General features: G+C 38.3%; 1 long non-coding RNA gene across 9 annotated transcripts in view; it reads right to left on the bottom strand.

The window, feature by feature from the left end:
• The window catches only part of LOC131983025 (uncharacterized), a 75,806-nt gene extending 61,283 nt beyond the window's left edge, over window positions 1–14,523 (bottom strand). For 3 of the 9 annotated variants that reach the window (XR_009395449.1, XR_009395442.1, XR_009395450.1), the window contains exons 1-3: window positions 14,406–14,485; window positions 12,938–13,006; window positions 2,381–2,487 (exon numbers count right to left, since the gene is read on the bottom strand). This is a non-coding gene — a long non-coding RNA (uncharacterized LOC131983025). Of the gene's footprint in view, window positions 1–2,380; window positions 2,488–12,937; window positions 13,007–14,405 lie in introns of all 9 variants that reach the window. The other 6 variants (XR_009395446.1, XR_009395448.1, XR_009395444.1 and 3 more) reach the window with 5 other exon arrangements.
• Between the last annotated feature and the right edge of the window lie 5,583 nt (window positions 14,524–20,106).

The raw sequence follows: 20,106 nt of genomic DNA, 5'->3' as shown, positions 1-20,106 counted from the left end.
CAAAACAAGTTGAAAATAACGTTGTGTGTTGTTGCTTACACAGTGCGAGTAGAAATCATTAGTGAGGCATCGATATTAATGATCATGTGAAATTTCAGCAGTGGTGCACGTAATTCAGCAGCGGTGGTGCGCCGCTGCTGAATGAATGTAGGGGAAACACTGCCATCTGTTCAGATATTCTCTCAGTTACAGCAGTAAACGGACACTTTGAAACGGTCCATGTGAAGATACCAGCCAGGCCCGTCCTGATCTCCAATAAAGACTTCATGAAGGAGCTGTACTCTTGTGGCACAGTGCACAACATTACATGAACAACAAGGGATCTTTCAGCATAAGTATAAAAAAATTCCTCCAGGCCCACCTAAGGGAAAGCACTGTGATCCGTGCTGCGGGTGACTGACCAGAGGCATAGACTGTCCAGCTCTTGGCATTACACTCGTCCTCTGCAGCCAGGAAAGAAAAACAGCACAATGCTCCTGACTCACACTCTCATCCAATCATGTTGGAGATTCCTGAGTGATGTGTGCTGTCTGCTCCCATCTGGACAACAGCTCCTTTTTCCATGATGAAAGAGAGGACAGAATGTGGTAAACCTGCATGGGAAATTGATGACTGTTTTTCCTTTTTTCTAACTGATAAAGATACCAGGACTGTGAAATACTACAGCGACAGACAGTCATGTCTAATTCAAGACTTGCCACACAGGCTGCTACACGCACACGCACACGCACACACACACACACACACACACACACACACACACACACCAGATAACCAGCCATGCCTGTAAATCAACAGGTCCCAAATTTGTTTTGCTTGGGAAAACAAGCACTCCACGTTCAAACCAATTTAACAGCAAAGCTGTCCTCATGCGATGGAGGGAGACGTTGATAAACCGAATACTTCTAATGACACGAACTCATTACCAGAGTGTGTCAGTGCATCTCACTGCATGTAATGCTCGCACAGGGGGAGGTATGAATCTTTTAGCACCTTAATGAGCTGTGTCTAGACGCATTTGTCCTGCAAATTATACACAAATAATTCTCAGTAAATAAACAAGCTTCCAATTATATAATTAAAAGAGTGTGTAATGCACATGTATTTGAAACAAGTATATTAAACTCTTTTTGATATTTCTAAGTGTGGTTTTAAATTAATTATCTTGTAAACACACTGATCTTCAAAACATGTATTTACATTTTTTTCTCATGGAGCTTGAAAAAGGCACCAGAGACTTACAACTTTCACAAAGAAATGCAAAATGACCACAAAGAGACACAGAATAACTGGAAAAAGACAAATGTACAATAAATGATTATAAACATAACTATTAATGAGGTACAGTTAATTATTGCTTGGAAACAGGGCTTTTTAACACACTTAATTTAAAAAAGGTGGAGCCCTTTTTTAAAACTGTGCCTCAGTCCGACCTCCCCATTGCAATGTGTCTAAACCCACCCCAGAAAGATATATGATTTGTACTGCAAACAATGAAATGCGATTGAGGGACATTGTATTTCCTCTCTTTTTCTCAATCTCTGACTCATTCTCACCTCTGTCTGTTATTAAACAACCATTAGAGGCCTCACTGACCTCTTCCTTCACTAACACTTGTTTTTCTTCCTGCAGAAAGCCTCCATGTCTTTCAGCCGACAGCCTTTTCTCTCAGGAATCGCTCTCGCTAACCCTCTCTGACACTGAGGACAGTCGCTATGTGGGGTTTACTGAGGATGTGTGTGATCCGTCTCCGCTTTGATCCAGACAGAACTCGAGGATGTTATACACAAGAAAGGAGGAAGAGGGTGGTGTCGCATTATCTGTGTTCTCTAGACTGCGCCAGTCTTCCGGTATGGACTGGTTGGGGCAGCATAGGGACTTGTGACACATTCCCCTTGTATTTCACATGTTCATATCACAGTTTTCTCACAACATCACCACCTAAGACACCTAAGATTTAATTTCTTATTTTAAGCGTACAACATGCTTATTTCTAGATTTTTTTTCTTAATTTAAGAAATCTTGTCAAGTGAAATTATCTGTCCATGCAGCAAGATCATTTCCCTCAGATTTAGTGTTTTTATCTTGTTTTTAGACACACCTTTTTTGCAGTGCAGTGTGTGCATCACGATGAGACAGCCTGAAAGAAGGAAACCTCTGGCCTCTCACGCTATCTTGATGTTATTATTAATCTATTATTGAGTCTGTTATATCTGACAGCCTCAGTCCTTGTGGAGTTATTGAGTGTTGCTAGTTTGAGGTGGCTATTAAAGCTTATTTCTCATAAACCTGTGTCTAATCTATGCTTCATATCCGTATCAGTGTATCAAATTTGTTGTTGATGTTACATCAGATCCGACAGATGAGTTAAATGACTGACCCTTCTGTGACAACATGGAGGAAGAGATGAGGTCAAAACAATGTCCAGACATCCACAGGAACGATCCTTCTGATGGAGCAGGGGATGGAGGATTACTGGTGCGACAGCTGAAACACATTGAAAGATGGTAATCATTAACCACTTAAAATAAGACGTCAGATCGGAGAGGTCAAGACTGCATCAATACTATGGCGAACCGCAGGCACCAGAGTCTGTATGTGACTTTTACTGGGGCAGGCAGATCATATGGAATAGATAGATGTGAGCCCTGAATCCCTTTTATTAGACTATTTCACCTTGCGTGCTGCATCAACGACAGGGAGAGTGGAAACAGTCTCCATGTAGACTCAACAAACTAAAGGTGTGTGTGTGTGAGAGAGCATTCCTGGCTTTACAAAACCAAATGAACATGGTGTGTGTATCTGTATACACTGATTTCTATGTCCAACATGCGTGTGAAGTTTGACTGGGTTCCCCCGCTCTTCTCTCCAGGGGAGGTGTTGTGAAAAACTCGATGGACGTCTCTCTTCCCAGCATCTGGCTCTTAGAAGTGTCTGCGAACACATGGGCCCATTAGTTCCACCTCCGGGTGGACTCCCGCCCGATCCGCACTGATGTGATCTCACAGGGGCCCGGGCCAGCCCTCCCTGGGGACCCATAACCACCCAGGCACCAGAACAAATAGCTCAGCGCTTACGCACACTTCTTTATGGCAGGTGATTCCTTGCCCTGTTTCCAGAGCATGCAGGAACTTCAAAGTACCACAGTCAGACCGTTGTTCTCACCCTTGGCTTCCTCATCTCTAACCTGCCACGTAGTTGGATTCTTGGCTGTAGTCAGAGTGAGGCAACCACAGGATGAGGTCACTGAGGTGGGTGTCTAGGTGTGCTTTGATGTTAGAGAAAGGAATTAAAAGGGGTTCATACGTACTGTAAGAAATGAAGGAAGTTGTTGCGCTACTGTCCTGCACATAACTCTATATAAACAACAACAGAAGAGAAAGAGCGTGGATAAGAGTATTTCCCAAAATGTCACATGATAAGCTGACTGTTCCCTCCTCCAATGTTTACTGTTGCTACAGACCATATTAAAGGAGTGAATGTAGCAACAATAGCATAAACCATTAGTTTGTGAGCGACCGTTTTGAAGCCCTGAGTTTGGTATTTTGGCCGTCGCCATCTTTGTTTTCTGGAGCCAGAAGTGACCATATTTAGGTTATCAGCCAGATACCGTTAGCAAATTTGGTCTACTGAGTGTTCAAAGCACACAATGAAATTAAAAGGTCTCAAGAAAGTAAAAGGTTTATTAGTCCAGAATATATTTGTCTTTTCTGTCCATCGTATTTGATTTAGTTTGACTTTAGCTCACAGCCAAGACTGTGCCACAGTCAGTCATGTTGACTGCACTCACCAAGTGCTGAAAGATGGGCCAGTAGGAGGCAGAGAGGAGGAAATTGATGGCAGAGGGAGAGATGCGTGAGGAGTGGAGGTTATCCACCAGCTGAGGAAACATGGCAACTGGCATGTCCGAGCATTTTGAGGTGAAAATCAACTCTGGGGCCAATGAAAATGTTTGTGTAGAAAAGTTTAAAACATCCACACAGGAAATAAGACGACTACTCTTCATTGACAGGAAACATACATCCTCTTACACACACACATTACACAGATGCAGCAAAGGACAAATTCCTCCGGACACCGTGGGTAGGACTTCTAAATGTGCTGTACTTCCACCATAGGAATTAAATGTCACAATGGCACAGCTAGCTGCTGAAAGCTTTACACATTGCAGTAGACTGATTGAAGAACCAGATACAATCATCATGTGAGCCTCCACTGTTTTATTGATATGCTGGCATGAATTCAGAGTCCTACAGTGTATTGCTGCAGCCTATTGGCGACCAGTAGTTTCATTTCATGACAGAAACTAATGAAAACCCATTTGAATGCATGAAACTAGCTTGATATGTCATTAGGTGCTGTGGACATTTAGTCAGATATATTTTTTGGTTGAACCGTTTATCACACACTATGATGAAAATATTACACTGTACAAATAAATATCCAGCACATTCTCATTCCACAACAACAGAATAGGTCCTTTGCCAATTACTTATTTCTCTAGAAGCATGTTGGCAGTTGCTGCACTCCAATGTGCATTTTTAAACTACTAGGCCATCACACCTACATATCTATGCATTGGTCCAATGGGATGTTGGAAGAAGGAACAGTCCCCCTTCCTGCACGGATCATGTCGCTCTTTATACCACATCACCTAACTTATAACTTTGCTTCCATCATATTTACTACGGCCAACAGAGGTCGCTGCCTGACTGTACAGCATAAAACATAATATAGGTCTTAATTACAGCGACCTACATGGACGCTCTTTTTTGTTGACAGTCTGAAATATGCAATGTGTGTAAGATGTTCACTAAGTCTAAGTTATCCAAGTTCACTATCTTACATTAACACTCAAGTGTTTTACTCACAGTAAAAAAAAATGTATTTGCACTAAACACAAAGCATGGTCATCAGTTTTCAAGGTATTTGGTCAGAAACCAAAGTATTTGATAAACTGAAAATTTGGGCGCAAGAGGAAATTTCAAGGTAACGTTATTACAGTTCATTCTGAGGTGAATATGAATATCTGAAACAAATTGAATGGTTATGATGTTGGTAAGAACAAGAAGATATTTCAGTTTGGACTGTCTGGCCAAGCATGGCTAAATTTACTCTTTGCACTCTTTTTGCCTTTATGGGCCATATCACCAATCATTCCATCGCTTTGTTAGACAATATTTCACTCTAAGTCTCTGTTCTCAGTTCAATCTGTTATTAGCTGCCATCTCTGCCAGTGGAGAGAAAGGCATGTCATTTTATCTGCCAGGCTAATAAACATGTCAGATTTTTCAGATTTCCTAAGGCTTGAATGGCAATAGAGAGGAGGCATTAGTACTAATAGAATTACAGAGACATGTTACAAAGAGGCATGAAGTTTGTATATGCCCTCTTTTTCTTTTAAAGCCTTGTAAAGCTTGGACTGGACACCAAACAAGGGAAAATGTGTCTACGGGTAGAAACCACAAGAGATTCAGGTCTGTTGAACCTTCACATATAATGGAGGTGAAACAAACAGAAACTGTGGACCTGGAGATGACATCACCAGCCAAAGCTCTGTTGCCAGACGCTCAATGTGGGGAATATCTTTTTTCCAACACTTGGCAAGGGAAACATGTACACTCCAATCCCCTTTTATTGCTATTTACCTCTTTGCCAAGCTTTGTTGAAAGCACATAGTTTCACAAGATGAATGTGAAACTGAAAAAAAAAGACCCTACAGCACAGCTTCTACCATCACTCGGCCCTCCCTCAGGTTTCAGCTCTGCATATTATCTGTGTGCTTCTAGTTGTCCTGAACCCAAGTCTTTTATTGTTGATTCTTCCCACCTATAAAGGATTCCTGCAGGGGTGTGCGCTCAGCTTTTAGCATTGTATTTCATTAAACAGCCAGAGATAGCTCAGGCGGTCTGACCCACAACAGAACAGCACTCAGCCACCCCACACTTTTTCTAAATATGTACACAAGTGCACAGGAGAGCGCCAGGGAGCCCAGAGGAGACTACGCTGGCGCTCGCTGCTACACCCGCGAATCATAAATCCACTGTCGGACAGGCAGGTCGAGCTGGAACGTTTAGACACTGTGGGCCAGGTGATTTATGGATCAGTGTAACCTCTGGAGTTTAAAGATAACAAGAGCAAATCTCGCCTGGGATGGAATACCTCTGCACTGCACCGATACTGTGAAACCACTTTAAAGACATTTCATCCACTCAACAGGAGAGCGTGAGTTAGAAAAATTGTATGAGTTATGTGAGAGAGAGGGTTATATATTATAAAAGACCCCCAGCCCTTATATTTTAATAAAACACTGCAATGGAGCTGGTGTAATGCTGGGAGCTTATAGTTTCTTTTAGCAGCTGAAAACAGAAGGAGTTTAATGAGAAGTCGTTAATGGAAATATTATTGGAGCATACCGTTAACAGCCTCTTTCCTCACTGCTCAGGCCAAAACCATTTCCTTCTGACTTCTTTGTACATGCCGTTTAGATCGAACATCACTCACTCCCCACAAGAACTCCCTCCAATGACCTCCGCCAGCTCCCACCAGCTCTCCGCTACACAAACCAGCACCTGCAGGACAGTGGAGAGTGCCAGTAACTCACACTGTGGCAGATCCCAGCGCATGCCTTTCTGGGTGAAGGCCTTCTTCTCACATAGAGGATTTAGTCTGATGACAGAGCCCGCCACTTGTTACTGGGCCTAACGTTTAATGGAGTGCAAAGTTCCCTTTAATATTTCTACAGGTGTTAGGGACAAGGGTACTGTAGTACAGGGGTCTTCTTTTAATGGAAAGCCTTGTAAATTTTCCACAAAAGCTCCTTTCTGAGCACATAGGAGATATGAAATAGGAGTACAGAAAGATAAAGGCTTTTTGAAAATGATGTAAAACCAAGTGCAAAGTTGGTGTTTTATCTGGTGTTTTACTCATATTCTTGCAGCAGTCTAAGAAAACACAACCCCAACTGTGTTACATTAGATGTAATAGTGTGGCATTGACAACCTCCTCTCACACTCCTCTCATCAGTCCACAGGACAACACACTTTGTCTTCATTTGCCCCAAAATCATGTACCCTTTAATACCAAAGACCGCAAATTCATCTCAATAATGAGGTAATGCAGACAGATTGCTGTTATTCTGCTAACACTCATTTCTGCGGCTCACACTAGAAGCATTCTCTGCGGCACTTGTTATGTTTAAAGGCACTGAGGAACAATCTAGCGTTGTTTCCCCAGCCACATACAGCTGTCATCGTCCCCATTCACAAGGCCTAGATGAGCAGGAAAACACTAATCATGTCATCACTGTTCTGCATAGGAGCAAGGGCCCTATTTAGCGAGATAACAGCTTGTAATTACGCTGTCCTCCGGGCTGTGGCATTGTGGTGGGCCTGGCTAAAGCCAAGAAAAGCAGTGGAGGAACTTGGCCTTACATCTTGCATTCTTTTGCAAAGCCTTGCTGCACCTAGCTGCTGCATCCTGAACGATCGTCTCTAATGATGTTCATTAATGACAAGTTTATGTTCCCCAAATACCTCAAAGACCTCCATGCGCGCACGCAGCATAAACACACTAATGGAAACATGGTGCCACACATAAATTTTTATGTCTGCTGTTTACTTGCGCATAATCCTTACACAAAAACAAAGAGCCTTGCACACATATTGTAGCACCTGAGTATGGGTTGAAATATTCGATTTTTTCAGTCATTGCTAGATGCTGACTTATGGGAGCTTTATACGACAATCAGAACATTTATATAACAACAAACAGCAATTTACTATGCAAAGATATAGTGGAGTAACATAGGGATGGGCGATATGCACTATCACGGTAACGTTAAAAAATTACGATAAATAAACACCAATTCAGCATAATCTTTTTGACTATAAATCTATCACCAAAATAAAAGTAAAGGCTACTAAACTACATCAATTAAGGTCAAGTAGTAAACCTGTACTGCAAAAATGTGGTGAGTGACACCAAACAAACAAGTCTGAAATGTGAGAACAGAATCTATTGATTAAAAATGTATTAAAACTTTTTGGCACACAGGCAGTAAAAAACTGTGCAAACAGCAAAAATAACTTATAAAAACTTAAATCACACTAAAAATCACAAAGTAGTGCAACTGCAAATACAATCTGATAATTTAAGAAACAAGACAAATAATTAAAAGTTCACTGAAAATGAAATCCAATCAGTGACTACTGATGAAAAAATATGTATGTTGAAATGACCAGTGGCTGGAACATGCCACAAATACTAGTGCAAGTTTTCATATACATAACACTTCACTCAAACATATAATGGACAAATGTTATAACAAAATGGAAGTCACCATTTCTTTTGTTGGGTTACAAAATAGTGCAAATGACAACATGATAAATTAAAAAACAAACAAAAAAACATTAGTTCAACAAATTTCAATGAACATGTAAACACTGAAATACTCTGGTCTGCTGTAACCCTTCGGGGCTGTCCACTCATGCAAGTCTCTCCCTTCATGACGGGCTAGCTAACTGTTTACCATGTCCATCTAGGTTAAGAATGTAATCATGCTTACATGTAGTTCTAATTACATAAAGAATACAGCTTAGAGAATGCTGCTAGATGCTAGATCTGTAGATATTTAGTATTTCTAGATTAAAGATCATAGGCATCTGTTCAAAATGTCATGGAAATCTATCTAATAGTTACTAAGATATTTTAGTCAGAACCAAGTGATCTACCAACAGGACTAACAGACATAAAGGACTAGTGTGCAGGATTTAATGGCATCTAGCAGTGAGGTTACAGATTTTAACCCTCCCATGACCCATCCTTTTCCAAAGTATGGAGGTGCAGTCTAGCATCTACCGGCACCCACTCCATATGTTGATAAAGGGCTCAATCTAATCTAATGAAAAACACAACACTACTGGGTTCCAGGTGATTAAACACTGATACAATTTGTAAAAACATTATATTACACGTTTCACAATAGATTCCCCTAAACCTACACTGTTCATTTAAGGGAAAATACCAGTATAAAGTAGCATGCTTTAAAAAGTCAAATTCTTGCACTGCTTGGTTGTGGAGGTACAGCATAGAGCTCCCACAGACAGATCTGCACCGCCATGTACCCTTGAGAAACACTTGACATCGTTTTGGGCCACACCATAGAGGTTTAACATATCGCCAGTCTTACATTTGGAAGAGCACATACCAGACAATAACCCAGCTATCACTAGGGCCACCTAGTCTTACTGTTTCTGTAGGTCATTTTCTGTCTGGTTTGGTCTCAGTCTTATATAGAACTCAGTCTCATCCAGCTTTAGACACGGTGAAAGTTACTTGGACTTGCTTCAGGTAGTTTTCCTTACTGCACAAAGACACATTTGGGTGAATGGGTGATACGGAATAGCAGCCACCACCCAAGGATATCCTGGTACAAGCTGTTAGCATGGCATTCTGGCCACCAGTATACTTGTCATCTTTTGTATGCAACTGGTTTACATTTGAGTAAGTTACTCTCCATAGTGTATTTAAAAAAAACACATACACTACAGGCCAAAAGTTTGGAAGCAAAATCAAATTTGTACCAAAAAAGATCATCATTGCTATACTTTGCAACAAAATAAACATGATTATTATATAAAAAGTAACTTATTAGAACACATTTTTACTATAATTATCAGGTCTTTGGGTTTTTATTGCTTAGACTTTGTGTATCCTTCTTTCCTTAATGTATAAATCTGTACTCTTGTTTGTTTTGTCACAGTTGAGATTTATTGGGATTTTTGTATCCAAACTCTCAAAAGCCAAAGAGCTAAAGTGAAAAATGCAAACTGTGATCTTTTCTATACTTTTGTACTGAAGTTGTGAATCTTCTCAACCCTAAAACTTATTTTCTTTTGTTAACATTTATTCAGCAATGGTCTGGTAACATGAATGTATACCTGAAGGTCAACTGAGGAAAATGGTTCAATTCAATGAAAGTAAAGTCTGATCATGCAGTAAACACATCCAAAAATCCAAAGAATCCATACTCTTTTTTTAAGAAAGTCGTTGTGAACAGAACATTTAAGTTGCTTCCAAACTTTTGGCCTGTAGTGTATGTAGTTCTGAAAAAATATTTAGAGCGTAGAACTATGAAGAATGTAAGAATAACATAACCCTCTCAGAGAACACACTGTAGACGTAATCACAGTTATGGATCACAATGTTTTACTTGCATGGATTTTACTGCATAAACATTTCTGTGTTTTGTCAGTGATTGCTGGTTAATGTTCATCTCAGAGCAGGGCTCCGCCAATGAGGTAAAATGAGGAAAATCTTATTTTGCGGTTTTGCAGAAACATAGTTGTGCGCTGCTACTACATCATGTGAAATTGTGTAAACACAGGTGATACAAGTGTATACCAGAACTGTCAACACATACAGTATATTCTTTATGTCCACGATAATATTCAGCACCTTTATCCAAAAGGGAAAAACTCAGACTGAAAACAGATTCTGAGAAATTATGTCTGTAATTAAACATCACATAAACCTTTACAAGCAACCTGCTTTTTATGCAACATGTGAAATCAGAAGTGTGTAAAAACAACAACAACAACAACAACAACAGCTCAATATATTTTCCGGTAAGAAAACATCCGATAGATGTTCAGTTGCGTTCAACAAATGGTTTTACCCCAGGGTATCTATGTAATCCTTCACCTAGGTTCCAGCAGCGTAGCGATGGTGTGAAGATTAGAAGCTTATCCAATTAGCCTAGTGCTAAGACCGGCTGAGCCAATCAGGCACATCTAAAGGCCACGGCCACACTGGAGAGACGCAACAGATCAGGAGAGCCACAGAGAAGAGTAAGAGGCTGAAACTCAAGAATAATGGATAATGGGTCTCTTCCTTCCTATTTTTAAACAAACTAATAATCAAATATCCCCCTGTTTCTCAAATTGGCTTTGAACTGAAGTATTAGAGAGAGGAAAGCTTAGGTAATTCAAGCATTAATCATATTATTACTTTGAAAGACCCCACACTGTGTCATTAAGCCATCTCATTATTCTCATAGACTTTAAATAAAAGGAGAAAAAAATATATTTCACACATTGCACATATATCATTTGATACACAAAGAATGTCATGAATATACTTATATATATTAACATGAATATAAAGAAATTAAATGGAAAGCTTTACTATTTCTTGGCATTCTGCCAATTCTTTTTCCTTTTTCCTCACAAAGGACCCGCTTAAAGTGAAACTGCATCTTGTAGGCTCGTTTTTGGGCATTTGTAATAAGGTTCGAGCACACTGTTTTTCATTTGGAGAAAATGACTCTTTTCCCATCATGATTTCAATGTGCACGCAGCACCGGCCTCAGGTAGCCAGCATAAAAGCAGACCGACAGTGAGGCAAAGTAGAGGGAGTAAAGTAATTTTAAAGTTTAAATCATTTTTCCCTATGTTGTCATGTATGGAAAGACTCTAAATAAACACTGTAAGCTGACTACTTGATTACTACAAGCAAATTATTTAAACAGCATTTCTGAGTGAATGATTCTGTACCAAGCTCTTTGATCTATAGGAGCGGGTGCTTACTGAAGCTGTGATCACTGTAAGCGGTTTCTACTGTAATAAAGATAGATGAGAGTTGGTGGTCAATAAAACATCCTGCAACTCAAACCACTGTGTTACACTGACTGACACGCGAGCAGCACAAATTACAACAATTTGCCTGATGTCATTCATAATCAGAGGATCAGCTGTGCCAAAGCCTACGACATGATGATTCTGGGCCACTTCTGTGGTTTTCCCTCACAGCTCCTGGTAACATTTCCAAGTGGAGTTTCCATGTGCATCAATATTCTACCATCATTCTCTTCTAAATACTGCCCTCTGCAGACCAGGAAGTGTTATGTATCTACGGGTGGGAACAATAAGTCCACTTTTGAATTGATGTGCATAAAGGAAGACAGTGTTTTTTGGTCATGCTTCCTACTCAAAGATTAATGTTACACACAAGGAGCTTTAAAGGCATTTTGAATTGCAGTTTTGTGCCTTTCATGTTTGGCATAATTCACCCTGCTAAGATGCCACCCTGGAGGTCAGCTGCAGAGTGTAACTGAAGACTCTTTCAGCGAAGGTGCTCTAAGAAAGAATTATGAGTATTTTTTCCTCATTTGTCATGAGGGCAAAGCTCAGGGTACATAGTCATGAATGTGTCTCCACCCCACACAGCTGGGTGGTCTGCCAAGCTGAATGTGACCCCAATAAAGACCTTTGTGCCGAGCGGCTCTGAACAGCGCCTGCTCTAGCATGAACCTCACTTTTGTTAAAGTGTCAAAAGCCACTGATTCACGACACATTATGCAAAACACAAAGTATTAAATAGAGGACCTATTGAAATGTATCGCAAAGTCAGTTTTATCATATCAAATAAAATGTCACTGTGATCTTTTCTGTCCTGGAATGAAGATAGAAATCTTCTTTGGCTTTTTTGTCATCGGATTAAATTTCTCAAAAAAGGACATGACAAAGATTTGATACTCAAAAGTGTCACATTCTTTTTAAAAGGTAAAATCCCATTATGTGGGTTGCAGGTTGTACAGTCCAGATTACATTTTTCTTCAACTAAATAGTAAATGATAGGATACTAAAGTGTTAAAGATGTAAGTGTTAGTTATGGAGAGAGGGCAGCAACAGCAGTTATTTTCGCTGTTGATTAATCTGTCAGTTATTATCCCAATTATCAATCAGTTGTTTGGTCTATAAAATTGTAAAAAAAAAAAAAAAAAAAAAAAAAAAGGATATTAAGATTAATGTTTGCATTGGTCAATAATCAATGTATAAGGTATCCAGCAGTGTTTACACACTAGATTGGGACAACTGTAATTGATTATGCATTAATGTGTAAATCTGTACAACACTTTGTGACAAAGTCAACTCACCCTCATCTTGTTAGCTATTAAATGGAATCTTCTCGGCCTGTTTAAAGTGGAGGGGAATCCAACACTGTCCTGCAACACAAATATGACATATATCATTGACATTTCTTTTGGCTCACAAATGTATATTTATGTGTGTAATTTATTTGAACTTACCCAACAAGGACATGCATATTCAAAATACTAGACATTCGAGCTGCTTTCATCTGAATGCCTTCATACAATAATTTTAAATTTAGATAGGCTATTGAAATACATAATTCCACATACATTGTATATTGATTGAATCACATATTTTAGCACCAGGTCACTGAATATCCCAGCATGCATTGAGTGAGAGCGGGGTACTAGACATTAGACTGTTCGCTTGCTTGTTTATCACAGGTAGCAGGGAGGCAAACCAGGAAGTGCCTTAAGCTGCATTCTACCAAAAATTCTGGTAGGGTGTGTCAAGTTTGGTTGCAGAAAGATTTCTGTCCATTCATTTCAGTGCAAAATGAGAAAACTTCTCACTTGATTTATTACCTCAGAATTCACTATAGTCTCAATCGCTAGTAAAACATCTTCGTCAAGACAATTTGATGTTAATAGTGTAAATAATGGCCTCATTTAGAAGAAAATAGAAGATAAAGAATCATATGATTTGGGGCGTGGCTACCTTTGATTGACAGGTGGCTAGTAAGGCGAGCCGTCATCAGAAGAGAAGCAGAACATCCACGGCAACATGTCAATAAAGTTATATATAACGTTATATAGATATAAAAAGGACGTTTACCGTTTTGGTCTCATAGCATGACCCTTTCACTGTATTTTCTCTTAATGACAGTTTATTTGAACGTTTTGTTCGGTGTTTGGTTGGACTAACTCCAAGGAGTCACTGTTCAGTTTTCTGAGGTAAATAATGTACATTTTGTTTTGTTTTTTTGCTAGCCAAAACTAACATCCCAGTTAATGCGTGTAATCAGTGTCGTCAGATACCTCTCGCTCCTCCACAGTCCAAATATGGTCTGCTCCCCGTATCGGAAACAAGATGGCGACACAAGATGGTCGTGAATGAGAAAATAGCAATAGTTGTCAGCCACTTCAGAGTTTAACACTACCAACAACTTTTACTTAGTTCTTAATAAATAACATTTAAACGCAAATAACAGCTTTTATTAAACTGCTGACATTTTGGCTTGTTATAGAAAGAGCACAGGTGTTACTAATAACATTAATTGTCAATTAATGTTATTGGTAAGTTAGTAGTTAGCTAGTTAGCCATGACAGAGCCTTTTGTAAATTAGCATTATGCTAATACCTGACAAAGTAGAGCTAGCGTGTTTCCGTGAAACCGATATGGCTAAATATAAATTGGACATCATTAATTGGAAGTATTTAGCCTACACCTGTGCTTTAACTACTGTGACATGTCAAAATATCTGTAGTGAAAAGGTCTGTTGTACAAAGAGGTTTCAAGCAAATAACCTACCTTTAATGTCGACATTGTTTCCATGGGTTATGGTTACAGGTGAATCAAATTAGACTAATTACGGGCTCTGACTAGCTGAAGGGAATGACGTCAGAACCAACCGCATGGTCCGGAATCTTCTACTTCTTTTTCCTCTTTTGATTGATAGTCTAGTCGTAATCCCCATAGGCCCAATAGTAAACCCAGAAATGTTGAGTACCCTAATATGATGGCGGCTGAAAGGTAAGACCATTTTTCATCTTTACAAATCCCCACGATATTTTATGTACCTACACAAACAAACTGTGCAAAATTAAATATAATTTAGAATTATTTATTTTTTTCAATGTTCTTTAGCTTAAGGAATGTGTCACTAAAAAAAGAAAGTAAAAAAAGTGTAGATATCACTTAATAAGTACCGTTTTAGTCGATTAGGAACTGATTTTATAGCTGCTGACTAGCCAGCTGACTAGCCAGTGCTGATGTTTCTGTTCTACCCTTTTCTCTCCTAAAAGTATTGTATGATAATATTAAACATTATTATACATTATTCATACAAAGTATTACGTTTTCAACTACATCATCATCTTTGGGGAAGTACTCTCTCAGCTTACTTCCTGCTCACTGTCGTTTCTCAGCCATATGTAGGTGATAGAGGAAAGGACATTTTATTTGTCCAGCACTCTGTTAGACCACCTAGGTAACAATGGCATTTCTAAATCACCTCAAATATTGTCTTATGTTATGCATTACATGTTCTGCAAAAAAAGTTTTCATATCTATATATATTTGGAAAACATGTACGCCTATACTGTTCAATGCAGTGTTTTCTATAATAGGCCAATATCAGCCAATAATATAAGCTGACTGATATATTGATATTGCTCTAATATGGCTATGGCTTATAACCAGGTAAACAGAACAAATGCCTTTTCTGCCTTTTTCTAATTAATTGTTTTACAATCCATTTGTGGCTGAAACATTTCAAAATAGAGATACTTTGAATGAAAGTACTGTTTGTGAGATAAAGCAGAGTCCTGGGGGTTAAGTGTAATTTCTCTTATTAATATAACATTGTCATAAATGGCTTAAAGCAATTGAATATTCAAAGTGTCACAAAAATTACCAGAAAAGAAGGCATTCTGTATGTCTGTGTGCTAAATCAACTTACTATAATATGCTGTTTTACACTGGAAACATGAAATTTTCCAACTTTTTCCTTCCTCTCAGCCTCCTTTGACAGCTAGCCTCAGAGGCTATATGACAAGATACTGGTTCACACTGCATCATTCCTGCAGCCTGTTTCTGATTAACCAGACATTGGGGATCATGTAATGTGTGAAATATCATATATATTATTGCCATAGCTTTTTGCCTTGCTGATCAGGCCAAAATGAAACTTTTTATGAAGTGCAATACAGTCCAACAGTTATAATTAGAGCATGCAAGCTTGCTGTTTTGTAAAAAAAAAAAAAAAAATACTGTGTGACACTAGTACTTTGTGGAAGTGTTTAAGGCAGTGAAAGATATTTTCATGTTGTCTTGGCTGTATTCTGGGATTTCCTACCTTTTCTTCCTTGCATATTAGCTCATGTTCAGCCAAGTTGGATAGAGAGCATAATAACAACTATCTTCATCATCCAAAACATTTTTCATGGAATTCAAAAAGATTTTTGTTGTGCCACTTGATGACTCCTACAGTCTTGTTGTGAAGCTTCTCGGCCTGGTGGAAAACTCAGTTTAGGAATATGACCATAACATAATTGAGTCACGATATGTTATTATTGCGATTTTAAGCATTTTGTGATATGGTGAGTATTGTGATACAATATATTGCGATTAAACTGTTTAACTGCATTTTGTGTCCACAAAATTGAATTCAATCAAGAATTGTTTTGTTACATAACTCTATATCTCAGTCTATTTATCTCACTTCAGTCTTTTTATTCTCCACAATGAGAGTCAAACCCACAGACTGACCAACAAAGTATTCAGTCAAACTGAACTCAACTGATATCAAACATGTATGGACGACAACAACTGCAGCATTTTATCAAACTTTTCCTCAACTTTCAGCTTCACTGCTCTAAATTTTTTTGAATGAAACATAAAACCATAGTAACTTTGCAGCGTTATTTTTATTCATCGTTATTAATATTTATTACAACTTCCTGACACGGTATCCTGATACACATAGTACCTATATATTCCTTTGCTCTGCTAGTTTCTTATGATACCAGTATCACTAGTATATTCCTAAAAAATAGCCCACTACTGCCTAAAAAAAAGAAGTAGCTGGATCAGACATAAGTTACTAGATCATAGACTGTGCCTTTAAAACCAGTTTTAAAGGGTTAAACATATAAGACACAAACTGCTGCCATACTGCTCTGAATAAAAAGTAGCATCTGTGCTTTGATATTATTTATTTCAGTGAATGTGACATAAAAATAATGATTGCTGAATTCCAATTAGCTGCTTTAGTTTCAGGGTCCTTGTATCATGCATGGTGTCTCACTGCCACATTGTTAGCCCTCCCCTATCAAACCAGCTGTGGTTCTTGATCCGGATCCATTTAGGATTTGTGGAGCCAGTCTGCATTTCCACCAGTTTTGAGTGGGAACCGTTGTAATCAAGGATGTGTCATCAAGGAAGGGTGTTAAAAAAAGTGCAACAGTAGTAACAAGAGAAATGCAAATGAATGTTGTTTCCAGCCACTGCAGCTGTGTGAATATTAGGAGTGTGTTCATCAAGATAAGCAGTAGGTGGCGCCCATTCCCTAGTGGAGGTGGGGGAAAAAATCAATAAAGCAAAATATTGCGATATTTTGCATGGCAATATTATATCGATTCATGGCTTGCCAAGTATTGATATTTAGTGATCCGGTGCCGTCAGTATCTTCTTTGAGGCTGTAGCGGACTCAGTTTTAGGAATATACTGGAGATACTAGTATCATATGAAACAAGAAGAGCTAAGGAATCTACACTGTAAAAAAAGATAAACTATAGCTACTCAATAAAATTGAGGCAACAGATTGAACGCAATATAATTAATTAAATCTAACTACATTACAAGTTGAGTTAATAACAACTTAACAGGAAGTGCCTGTCAATTAAAAACGGACTAAATCTATTGTGTTGGATTAATTCAAAATTCTCTTGATTTAGAATTACATACACATAAAGATTATATTTAATGTGATCAAAATAAGTAGATTCTATCTCAAACATTTTTGTATTAAAGTTACTTAAACAACTGCCTCAAAATCAAGGACACATTAATATTTAATACATTTTGTCAAATATATTAAGTAAAATGAAATGACTACAGAATAATTTATTACAGTGTACCATGTGTCACGAAGTCAGGAATTTGTCAAAATAATGCTGCAAAGTTAGGCTATTTTTATGTTTCATTCAAAAACTTCAGAGCAGTGAAGCTTAAAGTTTTTGAAAGTTTGATAAAATGCTGCAGTTGTTGTCGTCCATACATGTTTGATATCAGTTGAGTTCAGTTTGACTGAATACTTTGTTGGTCAGTCTGTGGGTTTAACTCTTATTGTGGAGAAATAAAAAGACTGAAGTGAGATGAATAGACTGAGAATGTTCTCTTACTTGACAAAACAAATCTTGATTTAATTTAATTTTGTTGACACAAAATGCAGTTAAACAGTTTAATCGCAATATATTGTATCAATACTCACCATATCACAAAATGCTTAAAATCACAATAATATCGTATCATGACATGATGATCGTATCGGGATAAAATCGCATTGTGGGGTCTCTATTTTCTAGTCGGTTTTAGGAGTTTTCTCACATACTTCCCTCCTCCTGTTGATAGCTTCAAAGTGAAACTTAAGCTTGAAGATATTCCAGAGCCTTTGTTCGTCCCTACTTTGAGTATCTCTTCTCTTACAGTATGGAGGCAAGAACACCATTGGTGTCCTTGTGATGTCAGTGGCAAAAACTAGATTAATAGAACATAGTAGTTTGCATTTTGTTGTTGTGTACTGGGAGTAGCAGGAGCAGGTGCTAGACAGGAGGCCGTGGGTAGACACGCTGATTCAGCAGATATCTTCACCTGCATAAAGGTGCTGAAGAGGCAAATTCATCTCAACTATCCAAAGCAGTGCTATGAACATGGTGGCCTGTCATTTGTCACAGATGCTCGTGCACAGTGACAGTCCTCAATCTGTGGCATGTTGGCAGGATCATCATCATCTGTTTGATACTCATTTGTTGTTTTGTCCAATTTGGCTTCATTCTTTAAAAGGGAAAGCATGGCATGTCAAATTCAAAACCTGCCAGTAGAGGGAGCCATAATACAAGTCATTTGAAGTTGCAGCATATCTGTACTGAGATATTTTGTCTATTTTTATGCAAGATTGTCAGATTATGTGTACTATTTAACTTTCCTGTTATGTTTGTTTCTCAGGAACAGCAATAATGTCCATGGGTCAATTTGACCCAGGGCATGTTTTATTATAGAAAAGTGTCAGAAACTAAAAAATGCCAATAAACATTGTTTATATTTCTTTAATAACTCCATTCCTTATCATCTCAATCAATATTTACCTCTCACAGATCATGGTTCAATGAGGATAATTCACTTGTTTTTCATAAAAAGTGCATGTTAAAACTTTTTTTGAATGTACATTGGAAAGACCTACATATAAAATACAATAGTTTTGCATGACATTATATATTTTTATTTATTTATTTATTTTTTAATGAAAAAAGTACTTTTACTATTTTAGATTTTTAAACTTTGAAATGGGTCAATTTGACCCGCAACATAACAGGAGGGTTAAATGACAAAAGCATTTTTTTCCAAAATTAGCAGTAGAATGAAATATTGATGTTGGCTTTTCGTGTTTTGCAGTGGCAATATACAGTTAGTCCTTCACTTGCAGAGCTTTGTGCACTTCTACAGACTTTCTTATAGAGTTAACATTAACTATTAGCCAGCAGCTTTCACTCTAAATAGCATACAGGTGACCTTCTGAATGTGACAAACGTTCATCCTTCACTTCCAGGTGTAGAGGCTGACTCATGTTGCCACTCATTAGTAGTTAGATAGAGCTGAACAATTAATTGGAATTTTTTTTAAATCTCAATTTAGGCTGGTGCAGAATCCTAAACACAGTAACTGTTACAGACGAAATATGTGCCAATATACCTTTCTGAATCAAGTATTATGGCCTGGCCTAGAAATTGTATTCAAATTTTTTCCGATACAGATTCTGGAAAAAAAAACATTCCACCAACATGATTTTAATATATTTTTCAATTAAAAAGCAAATAATGATGCAAAAATAATTCCCTCCAATGTGTTTTATCCATTTTGCAATCGCAATATCAGCCAAACTAATAATGCTACATTTTTAAAAGTTGTGCAGGCCTCATTACAAAACTTGATCAAAACACTCTCCATCTATGCATAAATACACATTTTTTCAAAGTGAACGTGTTTATTGCTGGAACTGGACAGAGGATGCTTCAAGTTTGCACGACCCACAGTTTGGGATTAGCAGGCAGCACCTGAGATAGCAGGAGAATAATGAGGGAGGGGAGGAGAGATAAATCCACCAGGGGACTGTATGAAAAAAAAAAATAGAATTCCTGATTAGACTACAGGCCCGTGAGACGGGAATGAAATGCATTTGTGCTGCAGTTATAATTTGAGCTGGTTTCGGTTCCTTCCTGCGCGTGTGCGTCTA

The sequence above is a fragment of the Centropristis striata genome, chromosome 13, assembly GCF_030273125.1.
Source record: "Centropristis striata isolate RG_2023a ecotype Rhode Island chromosome 13, C.striata_1.0, whole genome shotgun sequence".
In the NCBI taxonomy this organism is placed as follows: domain Eukaryota; kingdom Metazoa; phylum Chordata; class Actinopteri; order Perciformes; family Serranidae; genus Centropristis; species Centropristis striata.
This window is presented reverse-complemented; position numbering and strand designations above follow the sequence as displayed.